Source organism: Canis lupus, chromosome 22 (assembly GCF_048164855.1).
Source record: "Canis lupus baileyi chromosome 22, mCanLup2.hap1, whole genome shotgun sequence".
Taxonomy (NCBI): domain Eukaryota; kingdom Metazoa; phylum Chordata; class Mammalia; order Carnivora; family Canidae; genus Canis; species Canis lupus.
Window position 1 is genome coordinate 38947631 of NC_132859.1, and position 13409 is coordinate 38961039.

Here is a 13409-nt window from a genome sequence, read left to right on the forward strand (position 1 = left end):
CAGCAGTCAGAGCCAGTTCCCCTTGGGAAAGGCAGTGGGCGTGGAGGGGTATGGGAAGAGCAGCAAGCTGAATTCTCACCTGGTGGGTTAGACACGCAGTCTAGTATCAGAGCAATGACTGTCTCAGGCTCAGTTCCACCTGGGCAGACTCAGGCACCAGGAGGAATTTTCTCATGTTCCCTAACCTATGAAAAGTTTTTGCCCAGAATCAGGTGCTCAAACTCTTCCTTTTGGATTCTCCCCTTGGCTTTCCTCTGGGCTTCTTCCTGATTCCTGAGTTTACAATCACACAAAAATCACAAAACCATGCAGATCAATATACCTCTTGCTAATCACAGTGCTGCTGTATTTTTATAATTTGGGATGTGATCCTTTGCTCAAGAACCATGTCCCTGCTATCCTCTAAGCTCCTCATGAGCCAGACCCATGTCAGTCTCTGCTCACCACTGCATGCAGGACCCAGCAGAATATGGGCACAGAGTAGACTCTCAGTAAGCACTTACCAAAGGAATGAGTGACCTCACCTTTCCAGAGCAGAAATAAGTCACCACAGAGAGCTTTTTTACCCTCCCACCCACTGTCAGCCTCCAAATGTGCCTAAAACTCTCTTCCCAGCCTTTCTGCCTTTCTTCTTATTATCGTAGAAGAGGTATTGCTAGCTCTGGCTAATCTCTCTACTCATATTCCAGGTTATAGCCTTTTCTACCTTCTCACAAGTCTTACTCTTGACTATTCCTAATTCTATCTGCATCTTTAAACTGTCCCAACCTATTGGCTCCTTCCCATTAGAATGTAAAGACACGCAAGGTCCTACCACTTTTTAAAGAAACACTTTCTTACTACCATACTTCCCCACTCACCTTTTTGCTAGTAAACTTGTCAAGACTTGTCCACACTCACGGTTTCCTCTTCTTCACCTCTTACCACCACCAGTCTTCAGGCCCTCAGCACTTCACTGGACATGATGTTTGCCAAGGTTACCAATGATGTCCTTATCACCAAACCCAATGGCTACTGTCAAGTACTTCTATTACTTTATCTCTCCACAATATTTGGCAATATTGACTATACTTATCAAAACTTGTTTCCTTTACCTTATAGGACATCATACCTCCTAGGGTCCCCCTCTCCCTATCTCTTACTTACTCCTTGGTCTCTTTTGTAGGTTCATTCATTTAATAGTTATTTACTGACCACTTAAACTATGTGCTGGGCAATGCCTTAAGTGCTGAGGATGGAGTGATGAATAAGACATGGAACTTATATTATAATTGGGGAGTAAGGGCAAATAAGTAAATAAACTAACAAGATGGTATGAAAAAAGAAAAGGCAGAGTTGACCAATAGCTTCTCCCTAGGTTTAACTTCTGCTTATGCAGGGAAATTGACCATCTTCCTTGCACCTTCCTACTTCTCTATTTGGGAAAAATAATTAGAAAAAAAGTTGACAAGGGTGAAAATGGAGAGGCAGCTACCATCCTGCATTTTCACTATTTAGAATAGCGAGTAATGGTAAGCGTCAATTAAGGGAATGCCAGTCACTATGGCCATGCTTGAACAATCTTGACAAAACTCCCTTCAAGGTGGCAGTGTCACCAGGCATGGGCAACTCAATAGCATGAAGATGAAGGTTTACTTCCAGAGGCTGAAGTTGAGGATGGGTGTGCCCAGGAGGGGTTGAACTGGGTTAGATCTTCTGCATCAGAAAACTTCCCTGGGGATGTCATCCCTCCCCTGAGAGGATCCCACAAAAATATTGCATTGTGGTTATTTAATAATGACTCAGTCTCCTCAAACACATCTCCCACCTACAAGATTGTAATAGGTGAGAATAAAACAATTCTTTTTTTAAAAAAGATTGTATTTATTTATTTGAGATAGAGTGAATGTGAGAAAGAGCATGAGCAGAACAAGGAGCAGAGGGAGAGAGAGAAGCAGACTCCCCATTGAGCAGGGAGCCTGACATGGGGCTCAATTCTAGGACCCTGGGATCATGATCCTAGGAAATCAGGATGCTTAACTGACTGAGCCACCCAGGTGCCCTGGAAAAAAGCAATTCTTTTTTGTTTGTTTATTTGTTTAAAGATTTTATCTATTTATTCATGAGAGACACAGAGACAAAGGGAGAGGCAGAGACACAGGCAGAGGGAGAAGCAGGCTCCATGCAGGGAGCCTGACTGGGGACTCAATCCTAGATCTCCAGGATCAGGCCCTGGGCTGAAGGTGGTGTTAAACCGCTGAGCCACCCAGGCTGCCCCGAAAAAAGCAATTCTTAACCCAGATCGGGACACTCAGCAGAGCCAGGCCAGGACTGGTCACAGACCACATCCCTCAATTACTTGTAGTATAACAAACTTGGCCATCAACAGGGCAGCTGAAGCCACCCAGGCAGTCTCCTTGTGCCTGGAAGTCACCTAGCATGTGTAAGAAAGACTTGACAACAAGATGTGCCATGCCAGTCATTTGCCTTTTACCCTGACATTCACTCTCTCCCATTCCCTTCTTTTGCTTTAAATCACAGAGGACCGACTCTTTACAATTATGTTTCCCAGGTGCCTCTGCCTCTTGGCTTTCATTTTGCTTTATCAGGGGAGGCCCTAACAGGAAACTGCAATATGGTTTGGAAGAAACCAAAAAATTTTGCTTGCTTGCTTTCCTTTTTCCTTCTTTTCTTTCTTTGTTTTGGGTTGTGTGTCCAGTTCCTTTCACATAGACTCCAAGGTGGATATGGCTCCCACCAGGCGGCCACAATTCCTGGAATCTGGTGACAGTGGCCTTTCCCTTTGTCTTACTGCCCCCAAAGATAGAGGCAGCTTCTTGCAGTTAATATTCTTTGAGATTCCTTACCTTCTATTTCTTGAGTTCTTCTAAGACTTTAGTTACCAGATCATTATAGTAATTTCCTTCCATCAAACTACCCAGAGTAGGTTCTCTTTTCTGGCTGAACCCTGACTGGTACTCAGACCTGGGCAAGTTCCCAAAAAATGTAAAGAAATTGATCTGCCTCGTGACCAACCTCAACAGAGTTACATGAACAAGAAACACAAATCCAATTATTCAACAAAACAAAACAAAGCAAAAACAAACAAACAAACAAAAACAAAAAACAAAAAATACTTGACTAAAATCTTGAGGAGGTTTACAAAGAGGTGAGAACACCTTGCCCAGCGTGTAGCAATCTCTCCCTCAAATATCCTTACTTGTAACATTCACCCCTGCTGCTTCTCTCACCAAATCTATGTTGATCTCCTGCCATCTTAAAAACAAACTAAAACTAGTAAAAATGTTTCCAAATACAAAGACAAAACAAAAATCTATTATTTTTATTGAGATTCATTGATGTTAGATATTAAGTGCATTTTAATTGAAAAATAGTTATCATTTGCAGTTAATATCTAAAAATCTCCAATTTAAACAATTAGTCCCCAAATAAGTAGTGATACCATGAAATAATTTACAATTTGTATTAATCTTAAAGTAAAGCAAGAAAGAAGAAGAAACATTAGGTCAAAATAAATAATTTAAGATAGTATATTTAACCCCCAATATATCAGTAATTATGTTACATATAAAAAAGACTAAGTACTCTAAATAATGATTTGGATTGTACAACTGGATAAATAAACAAAAACCTAACTGTACTGCTTGTTAAAAGAACACAACCACCAGAATAAAATAAATCTAATATAAGAGATGCAATAAGTGTGCACCTCTATACTGAAATTTCCAAACCTCATTGAGGTCAATTACTAAATATCTATATTAATGGATAGACATACCATATACAAGGATTGAAAATAATCAATATTATACAAATACTAATGCTCCCTAACCTGGAGAATGTTTCAAGTTTCTGACGCTGGTAGATAACAAATGAGCTCACTCTAAGGTCACTTCTGGCCTGGTGCAACAGAGCACTAGCTCTGGAATAATCTGAGGTACAGTCTTGGAATGCATAGCGCTAGAAGTGGCAGTCTGTCTGCATAAAGCACTTTTTCTAGGGAAAAGGTAGGCAACATGGAATAGGAACGTTTCCTAGGAGAAGGAATGAAACAGGGTCCCCTGGGTGGCTCAGTCGGTTTCAAATCTGCCTTCAGCTCAGGTTATGATCCTGGGCTCCTGGGATGGAGGCTTGCATTGGGGTCCCTGCTTAATGGGGAGCCTGCTTCTCCCTCTACCTCTCCTATAGCTTGCACTCTCTCTCACTGGCTCTCTGTCCCTCTAATAGATAAATAAAATAAAATAGATAAATAAAAATCTCATAAAATAAAAGAATGAAACAAATGGTAGTAATTAAGATACTTATGGAACAAATGAACATAACAGAATCAGAATACATATCAGTCCTCCTCCTCCAAAGACACCACATAATGAGGAACACACACTTCACTACCCTGGCAGAAGAGGGCACTCTTAAAGTAAGAAGCCTGTGGACCACCAAAACCCTTCTATTGCTGGTACAATTTTTTTTTAAGATTTTATTTACTTTTTTGAGAGAGAGAGAGAGAGCACATGAATGGGGGGGGAGGGCAAAGAGAGAGAGGAAGAAGCAGACTCCCCATTGAGCAGGGAGTCCACTGGGGGGCTTGATCCCAGGGCCCCAGGATTATGACCTGAGCTGAAGGCAGACCCTTAACGAACTGACCCAGCCAGGCACCCCTAATTGCTACAATTTCTATTGATCATCCAGTTAAATTCAAGACATTTAAAAACAGAACATAGACTACATCCATATAAATCTATTATAAGATGATGAAAATGAGAATCAGTGAAAAACTCTAAGAGAAAAGCAGGATCAAACTACACACACTCTAACATGAATTACATGCCATTAATAAGTATTTGCAGATATAAGAGAACATTTCAAATAAGAAATATAGAAGAGGGGGAGCCTGGGTGGCTTAGTCAGTTAAGCGTCTGCCTTCTGCTCAGGTCATGATCCCAGAGTCCTGGGATGAGGCCCCTGCCATCTATATAAGAGGGAGACAGAAACAAAAAAAAAACAGTAAAGGTAGGAGAATAGCTTATAAATGTTAAATGTTTTGATAAAGTTGAAACAGCAAAACTAAAAAAAAATGGGTGAAAAAGGAGGGAGACAGGGGAAAGCAAAATGAGCTCATTATTGTCACATGGGTAATAGGTGAGATTCTAAGTCATCATTGAAAGATGACATGACAAATAGAAGTCTAAGTAAAGAGAAGAAAAAATTAAGGACATGTAAAAGGTATTAATTTATTGGTAAATACTAAAACAAAAATACAAACTCTTTCTAAATGTCAAAAAAGGAATTTTTAAAACAAACCAGACTACCCAGAGAAAAAAACAACCTCACAAAAACATATAACAAAATACACACAGCACCAAGTGGTAAGAGTGACCTTAAAACATATTACATTAATGTATATCTTATGCAGATTTACTAGGTTTTACAGCCTTGTCATTGACATATGTGGAAAAACTGATATGTTAGTGTGCACATAAGGCACAATAAATTCTGTAAAGTCAAAGAATATGAACAGCATGCTCTGATCTTATTAAAACTGCAAATAAATTATAAGAATGAAAAAGTAAAACAAAGTAGATACTTCAATCTAAAAATGGAAAGTCTCTATGAACAACTCTTGTCTACAAATCATAATTAGGAATTTCTAAACAAAGCAATAGTAATGAAAAACACCCGCTGCATATGGTGGGGTGAAATCAATAGCAATAGTAATAATAACAACAATGATAATAGTTGGTATTTATTGAGCATTTGATACTTTATATGGGAAGCAGGCATTTTTCCATATATTTAATTTATTATATACATAGAAATTAAAAGGGCTACGTAGAAATGTTTAAGTGTGATAATAATGTATTGGTTGGGTAGGGCTTCCATAACAAAGTAGCACAGGCTGGGTGGCTGAAACAGCAGAAATTAATTTCCTCACAGTTCTGGAAGCTGCGGTCCAAGATCAAGGTATTAGCAGGATTGACCTCTACTGATGCCTCTCTCCTTGGCTTGTAAAGATGGCTGCCTCCTTCCACCATCTACACCTGGTCTTCCCTCTGTGTGCGTCTGTGTTATAGCTTTCTCTTCTCATAAGGACACCAGTCATATGGGATTGGGGCCCATCTCAATTATCTCATTTAATCTTACTTATCTCTTGAAAGGTACCACCTCCAAATATAGTCACATTCTTAGGTACTGGGATTTAGGGCTTCAACATGAATTTGGGGGAAATATATTTAGCACACAACAGACCATAAACACTTTCTAATGGGGTCTTCCCCCCTTTGATTTTTTTAAATGTAAACTTTACATAGTTAACATACAGTGCAATGTTGGTTTCTGGAGTAGAATTCAGTGATTCATCACTTATATAGAACACCCAGTGTTCATCATAACAAGTGCCCTTCCTACGACCCATCACCCATCTAGGCCATCCCCCCACCTCCTTCCCTCCCTCAACCCTCAGTTTGTTCCCTATCATTAAGAATCTCTTAAGGCTTGTATCCCTCTCTCATTTTCTTCTTTAGCTCCTTCCTATATTATATGTTCATCTGTTTTCTCTTTTAAATTCCACATATGAGTGAAATCATATGGTATTTGTCTTTTTCTGACTGACTTATTTCACTTAACAAAATAAACTCTAGCTCCAATCACGTGGTTGTAAATGGCAAGATTTCATTCTTTTTGACGACTGAGCAATATTCTATTCTATCTACATACCATGTCTCCTTTACCCATTCATCAATTGATGGACATTTGGGTTTTCTCCATAGTTTGGTTATTGTTGATAATGCTGCTATAGAGATAGGGGTGCATGTATCCCTTCGAATTGCATTTTTGTATTATTTGGGTAAATACCTAGCAGTGCAATTGCTGGATTATAGGGTATTTCTATTTTTTTTTCAAGATTTTATTTATTCACTCAATACACAGAGAGAGAGAGAGAGAGAGAGGCAGAGACACAGGCAGAGGGAGAAGCAAGCTCCACGCAGGAACCCTGATGCGGGACTCGATCCTGGGTCTCCAGGATCACGCCCTGGGCTGAAGCTGGCGCTAAACCGCTGAGCCATTCGGGTTGCCCTCTATTTTTAACATATTGAGGAACCTGCACACTGTTCTCTAAAGTAACTGCACCAGTTTGCATTCCCACCAACAGTGCAAGTGGGTTCCCCTTTCTCTGCATCTTCACCAACATCTGTTGTTTCTTGTGTTGTTAATTTTAGTCATCCTAACCAGTGTGAGGTGATATCTCATTTTGTTTTTGATTTGTATTTCCCTGGTGATGTTGATCATCTTTTCGTTGTGTCTGTTAGATATCTAGATGTCCTTTTTTGGGAAAAGTGTCTATTCATGTCTTCTGCTCGTTTCTTTTTTTTTTTTTTTTTTTTTATTTATGATAGGCACACAGTGAGAGAGAGAGAGGCAGAGACACAGGCAGAGGGAGAAGCAGGCTCCATGCACCGGGAGCCCGATGTGGGATTCGATCCCGGGTCTCCAGGATCGCGCCCTGGGCCAAAGGCAGGCGCCAAACCGCTGCGCCACCCAGGGATCCCCTTCTGCTCATTTCTTAACTGGGTTATTTATTTTTTGAATGTTGAGTTTGATAAGTTCTCTGTAGATTTTGGATACTAACCCTTTAACAGCTATGTCGTTTGCAAATATCTTCTCTCATTCTGTAAGCTGCCTTTAAGATTTATTGACTTTTATTCCTTATAAATCAGGAAGGAATATCCAGTGGAAAAAAGATAGTCTCTTCAACAAATGGGAAAATTGGACAGCAACATGCAGAGGAATGAAACTGGACCATTTTCTAATACCATACATAAAAATTAATTCAAAATGGATGACAGACCTGAATATGAGAGAGAAAACCATCAGAATCCTAGAGAACACAGGCAGCAACCTCTGGGGTTTTGTTTTGTTTTGTTTTGTTTTTGTTTTTGTTTTTGTTTCCAGAAACCTCTTTGACCTCAGTCATAGCAACTTCTTAGCAGACATGTCACCACAGGCAAGGGAAACAAAAGCAAAAATGAACTTGGGACTTCATCAATATAAAAATCTTCTGCACAGCAAAGGAAACAATCTTTCCCTTTTTCTCTTAATTCCCTATTCTGTTTTTCATTGTGCTCTCCCCTCCTTCAAGATAATCCATGCATGCATCTTTCCATCTCCATATCTTTCCATATTCACAGCAAATATAAACACACATACACATTAATTTATACACTTGCATACAAACATATAGAAGGGTTTTTTAAATAGCATATATGATTTACTTCTTTCTGCATATCATTTTTCTTCTTCAAGCAAACCTTATGAAAATATCTCCGTGAAAACCCATTCATCCTGAGGGCTGCACAATGTTCCAGAGTGTAGATGTTCCAATTCATTCATCTGTACAAACACCCGAGCACACACAGCCTTGTGCACTGGAGCTTTTATTTCTATGGGATAGATTCCAAAAGTGAGGTTTCTGGTTTTAAGAATGCACAGATTTTTAGTTTCAATAGATGCTGCCAGACTGGTTTTCCAAAATGGCTACAACATTTCCCATCCCCGTGAGGCTGGAATATCATCTCCCTTTTAAAGCTCAAGAAGTTAATGTGCTGAGGTCAAGGAATGTGCTCAAGCTCATCAGTGGCAGAGTTGGAAGGTAATCTGTACCCATCGGCTTTCCAAACGAGGGCTTTTTCCACCCCAAGTACTCAACCTCCCAAAGTGATGAGCACCTGTCCTTCCACTACCAGGTATGCGCATTTCAGGGCAGAGGGCTGCTTTTCTCTTGAGCCTCCTGTCCAGTCAGCTGGCAATGCCCCCGTGCAGCCTGCTGGGCCAGCTGCTGGGCTTGTACTATTTACAAGGTATAATAGCCTTCCCATAAAAGCATAATGATGTACAATTTGTAAGAATAACGATGCTCCAGGAGCAGAAGTGGCTACCAGAGCTTGATGCCACTAAATTTTATCTGAGAGGTCACAAGGGATAGTGACCATACAACGGTGAGAAATACAGGGATTCTTCTGCCCAACTAAACACATCGCTCAGGTAAACGCAGTGTGACAAGGGAAGGGCAGGGACTGGGGTCGGTTCCGTCACCACATCTCGACTGCTGAAGCTATTATTTTTTGTAAATAATTAAGAGATCTGCTATTCACTAAGCCCTACTTACTTAGTGGATTTTTGAGGGAGCAGGTGAGCAAGCCAGAGAGAGAGAGAAAGAGAGAGAGAGAGAGAGAGAAGCATGGAGAGAGAAGGAATGAAAGCAACATTAATTTTAAGAATAAACAAGCTGAAGCATCCTTCTGTAGCTGTTGTCAATGGAGTTCATTTTGGGAATCCAATTATGCCTCTGGACATGTACACTGGAAAAGGTTAGCTATAATAATTCAAACAGCATTGCTGTAACAACATCCTTTCCAAATAAATTTGAGAGAAAACAAACAAGTTTCTGTTTTGACCACAGGGGGAACAATCAGCATGGCGTTTGAATGCTTTCACAGTGTACTGGGAAGAAGTTGCGTCCACTTGTGAGTTCCGGCAGGAGAGGCGTGAATAACATTTCACTTTCTCCTTGGAAAAATAGAAGAGAGAGCGGTCAGGTTGACATGGGAATGGTCAAACAGGGCCAAGCCATAAAATGCAACAGGTCTAATTTACACTTGACTGTGAACAGCCGGCTAGGAGTTGCTGCTGGGTGGGGGGTATGAGGGGGAGAAGCTCATTGGAAAATAAAAAGCAGAAAATATCAGAAATCTCAGAGTTCTGCATGATGGGGCAGCACTGTTTAATATTGTATAATGCCTCCAACCTCCAGCTTTCTTTTATTTTTTTTTCCAGCGTTCTTTTAAACACTTTTTGAAATAGCAAAGCTTTTGGGTTTTTTTTTCTTTAATAACAGTGACAATCATTGAAATGAATGCTTTAGTTTGAATTTTAAAATACTCAGAAAGTGGAGATAAGAAAAAAAACAAACAAAACACAGGATCTATCCTTGAACTTTGAATCTATAGGTCATCTTCTTCAATTAGTCCCATATTTGCCCCCATTTTATGCTACCGCTTGTAGCTTTCTACATACTGACATCAATGACAAATATCTGTATAGCATTTTTAACTTTTTCTTAAGATTTGTTTATTTATTTATATGAGAGAGAGAGGCAGAAACAGACTCCCCACTGAGCAGGTAGCATGATGCAGGGACTCAATTTTAGGACCCCGGGATTATGACCTGAGCTGAAGAAGGACACTTAACCAGACTGAGCCACTCACATGCCCCTGACTTTTTCTAAGAGCAGTCTTTTTACAACTTCCCAGTGGGTAGGCAAAGTAGGTGTAATTACCCCCAATTTGCAAGTATACAGATCAATTAAGTCACCTACGCAGGGTCAGTTAGCTAGGAATAGACATAGGAAGGACCTAAGGCTCCAGATGCTGGTCCAGCCACTTTCTATTATGACACACTTTGCACAAACAACAACATTCAGTCCAAATCAGTGTTTATCACCTTCTGTACAAAATACCCACATCCTAGGATAATGACACAAAAATGAGCAGTGCTGTTTGAAAAGGATGATGAAGCTATCAGTGCCACGACAGGTCACATTTGCCGTGGGTGAGGAGACGTTTGTGTTCACATACATGCTGTGTATTTCCCAACCCACAAACCCCAGGATCCTTATTCTCCATTTGGACCATAACCATCAGTTGCACCCAACACCATCAACTCAATAACAGGGTCACTTCCTGGACTGTATTTCTCAGTATTGATTCCTACTTAACATCAACCAGGGTTGTTTGTTTGTTTGTTTGTTTGTTTTTAAAGACTTTATTTATTTATTCATGAGAGAGGCAGAGACCTCAGCAGAGGGAGAAGCAGGCTCCCCTGGGGAGCCCGATGCAGGACTCAATCCCGGGATACCAGGATCACACCCTGAGCCAAAGGCAGATGTTCAACCACTGAGCCACCCAGGTATCCCTGGGTTGTTTTGTTTGTTTTTAATCTTTGTCTGCAACCACCTCTTCTTCCATGTTCCTCTCTTTTTGCTCCCCATCCCTTATTCATTCTTTTTTTTTTAAGATTTTATTTATTTATTCATGAGAGAACAGAGAGAATGAGGCAGAGACACAGGTAGAGGAAGAAGCAGGCTCCATGCGGGGAGCCTGACCTGAGACTCCATCCGGGGTCTCCAGGATCACGCCCTGGGCTGAAGGTGGACATTTTAACTGCTGAGCCACCCAAGCGTCCCCCCATCCCTTATTCATTCATTTCACAAACACCCCCAACTTCTTCACCACTTCCTTACCAGTCTCCCTGACTTTAGGATCCATGAATTCAGTCTTCTAAGATGCTAACTCTTCTTGCTCTTCTGCCTTTTTACTAACCATATTGGAAAATCTCCTGTTGTGAATCAATCCAACCCGCCTACTTTTAGGTGTGATCCTTTCCCCGCAAGTAAATGTCATCCCATATAAATCTTAATGCCAAAAAAAAAAAAAAAAAAATCTTAATGCCATTAAAATTTTTGGATGTTCAGTTTCAGCTGGCCTACCCATATTGCTTTATAAACTGTTTCCACATTGATTGGCAGTGTGTTGTGTTGCACACCATTGTGTGAACAGTGCCCCTTGGGTTATACAATGCGGCAGGACTATTGGTCAGCTTCCCTTCCCATTCCCTTGATTGATTATTTCAAACCTTCAGAACTTGCCTCAAGTTACCTAACAAATATTCAATTCCCTCACTCATTAAAAAGATGACTGCCTAGTACGTTCATAACTTAAAATCGTGACATAGGGTAGACCTCAGTGTGTCAACCCCCAACCTAAAAAAGTGTCTACATCCACTTCCATCCTACTTTCCTTCCTTCCCACCTCTAAACATGGAGCGGCTATTTTGTAGCTCTTCCCTCCTCCCACTGAACCTCAAGATGGCACCTCCCTTTGACTCCATGAAACATGAGTCAGTTTCTCTCTTTTCTGAACCTTATGCCTCTCACTCTTTATTGACTCTTTCTCCTTGACTTATAAACATGTTCAAATTTCTCATGCTTCAAAACAAAAGAGAACACACCGTTGTGTAACAGATAGTGGGAGTGTGCCACTCATATATCCTTAACTTCTTCCATTTCAGGGCACACCAGCAGGACTTTAAACAGCTGACATCTGCCATCTATTTTTCTGAGAGCTTCTCTGGCCCTTTCATTCAGCAAGCTGAGAAGTTCCATGGAATTAATGAACTGCCCCCTTCCTCCAAAGCAGCTTTCCACCAGTGATTAGTAGTAATTGGTATAGAAATGGCCCAGCTTCCTAACCCATTAGGTAGGAAGAACCCTAAGGCACATGTTCTATATTGTTACTGAGACTTCTCTGATAGGATTAAACTTCAGTTGGCCCTAATAGTAATTTGCTTAAAAATACATTCTTTTTCAGTGTTTCCTTTCTTTCCTATCTCCTTTAGTACCTCTCTAGCAATATTTGCGAGGATTCCCTCCCAAACAAATGCCTTACTCTTGAATCCATATTTCAAAATCAGCTTCTGGGAAAACCCAAACCAAGACATCCTCCTTCGATCCTCTGTCTACATCTAGTTGCCACCTACCTTTTTATTCTTTCAGTGCTAAGATTCTAGAAAAATAATAACCATGAAGAAATTGTGCTTTGATACTAGTACAGAGAACCCAAAGTGGCTTAAACAAGTTGAGAGTTTTCCACTTCTCATGGAATGATAAATTTGGATCTGTGAACTTTGGGGCTGATATGGCAGCTCCACAATGCCACTAGAGACCCGGGTACCTTCTCTCTTCCCACTCCGTCACTCTTAACATGTCCAGGGCACTTCATGGTCCCCAAGTAGCTGAATCCCCTTCAGTATTGCCTCCAGGTTTGAAGAAGGAAGACAGATAAGCAAGAGGCAAAAGGTTCAGGCTGGCTGAGTCAGCCATGGTATCAAGGATCTTTCCTCAAGGCACCATTCAACAACTGCTTACCTCTTATTGACCAGAACTTAGACTACCCTAAATTCAAGGGAGATTGAAAGAGATTTTTTTGTTTGTTTGTTTCTTGTTTTAAAATCTGGCCTTTTTGTTTCCTCTAACAATATTGGGTTTCTCTTATAAAAAGGAAGAATGATACTAGACATGTCTCCAAAGGCAAGAGAAACAAAGGTTAAAAATAAACTATTGGGACTTCATCAACATAAAAAGTTTTTGCACAGCAAAGGAAACAGTCAACAAACCAAAAAGACATTTGAGAGAATACGAGAAGATATTTGCAAATGTCTTATCAGATAAAGGGCTAGTATCCAAAATCCATAAAGAACTTATCAAACTCAACACTCAAAGAACAAATCAAGAAATGGGCAGAAGACGTGAGCAGATATTTCTCCAAAGAAGACATACAAATGGCCAATAGATACAT

The 13409-nt window shown here is 40.4% G+C and overlaps 1 long non-coding RNA gene across 1 annotated transcript in view; it reads left to right on the forward strand.

Annotated features, from left to right (window-relative positions):
- LOC140614158 (uncharacterized) overlaps positions 1-9690 on the forward strand; it is a 28485-nt gene extending 18795 nt beyond the window's left edge. Inside the window, exon 3 of the long non-coding RNA XR_012015061.1 lies at positions 9458-9690. This is a non-coding gene — a long non-coding RNA (uncharacterized lncRNA). The remainder of the gene's footprint in view (positions 1-9457) is intronic.
- Positions 9691-13409: the final 3719 nt, after the last annotated feature.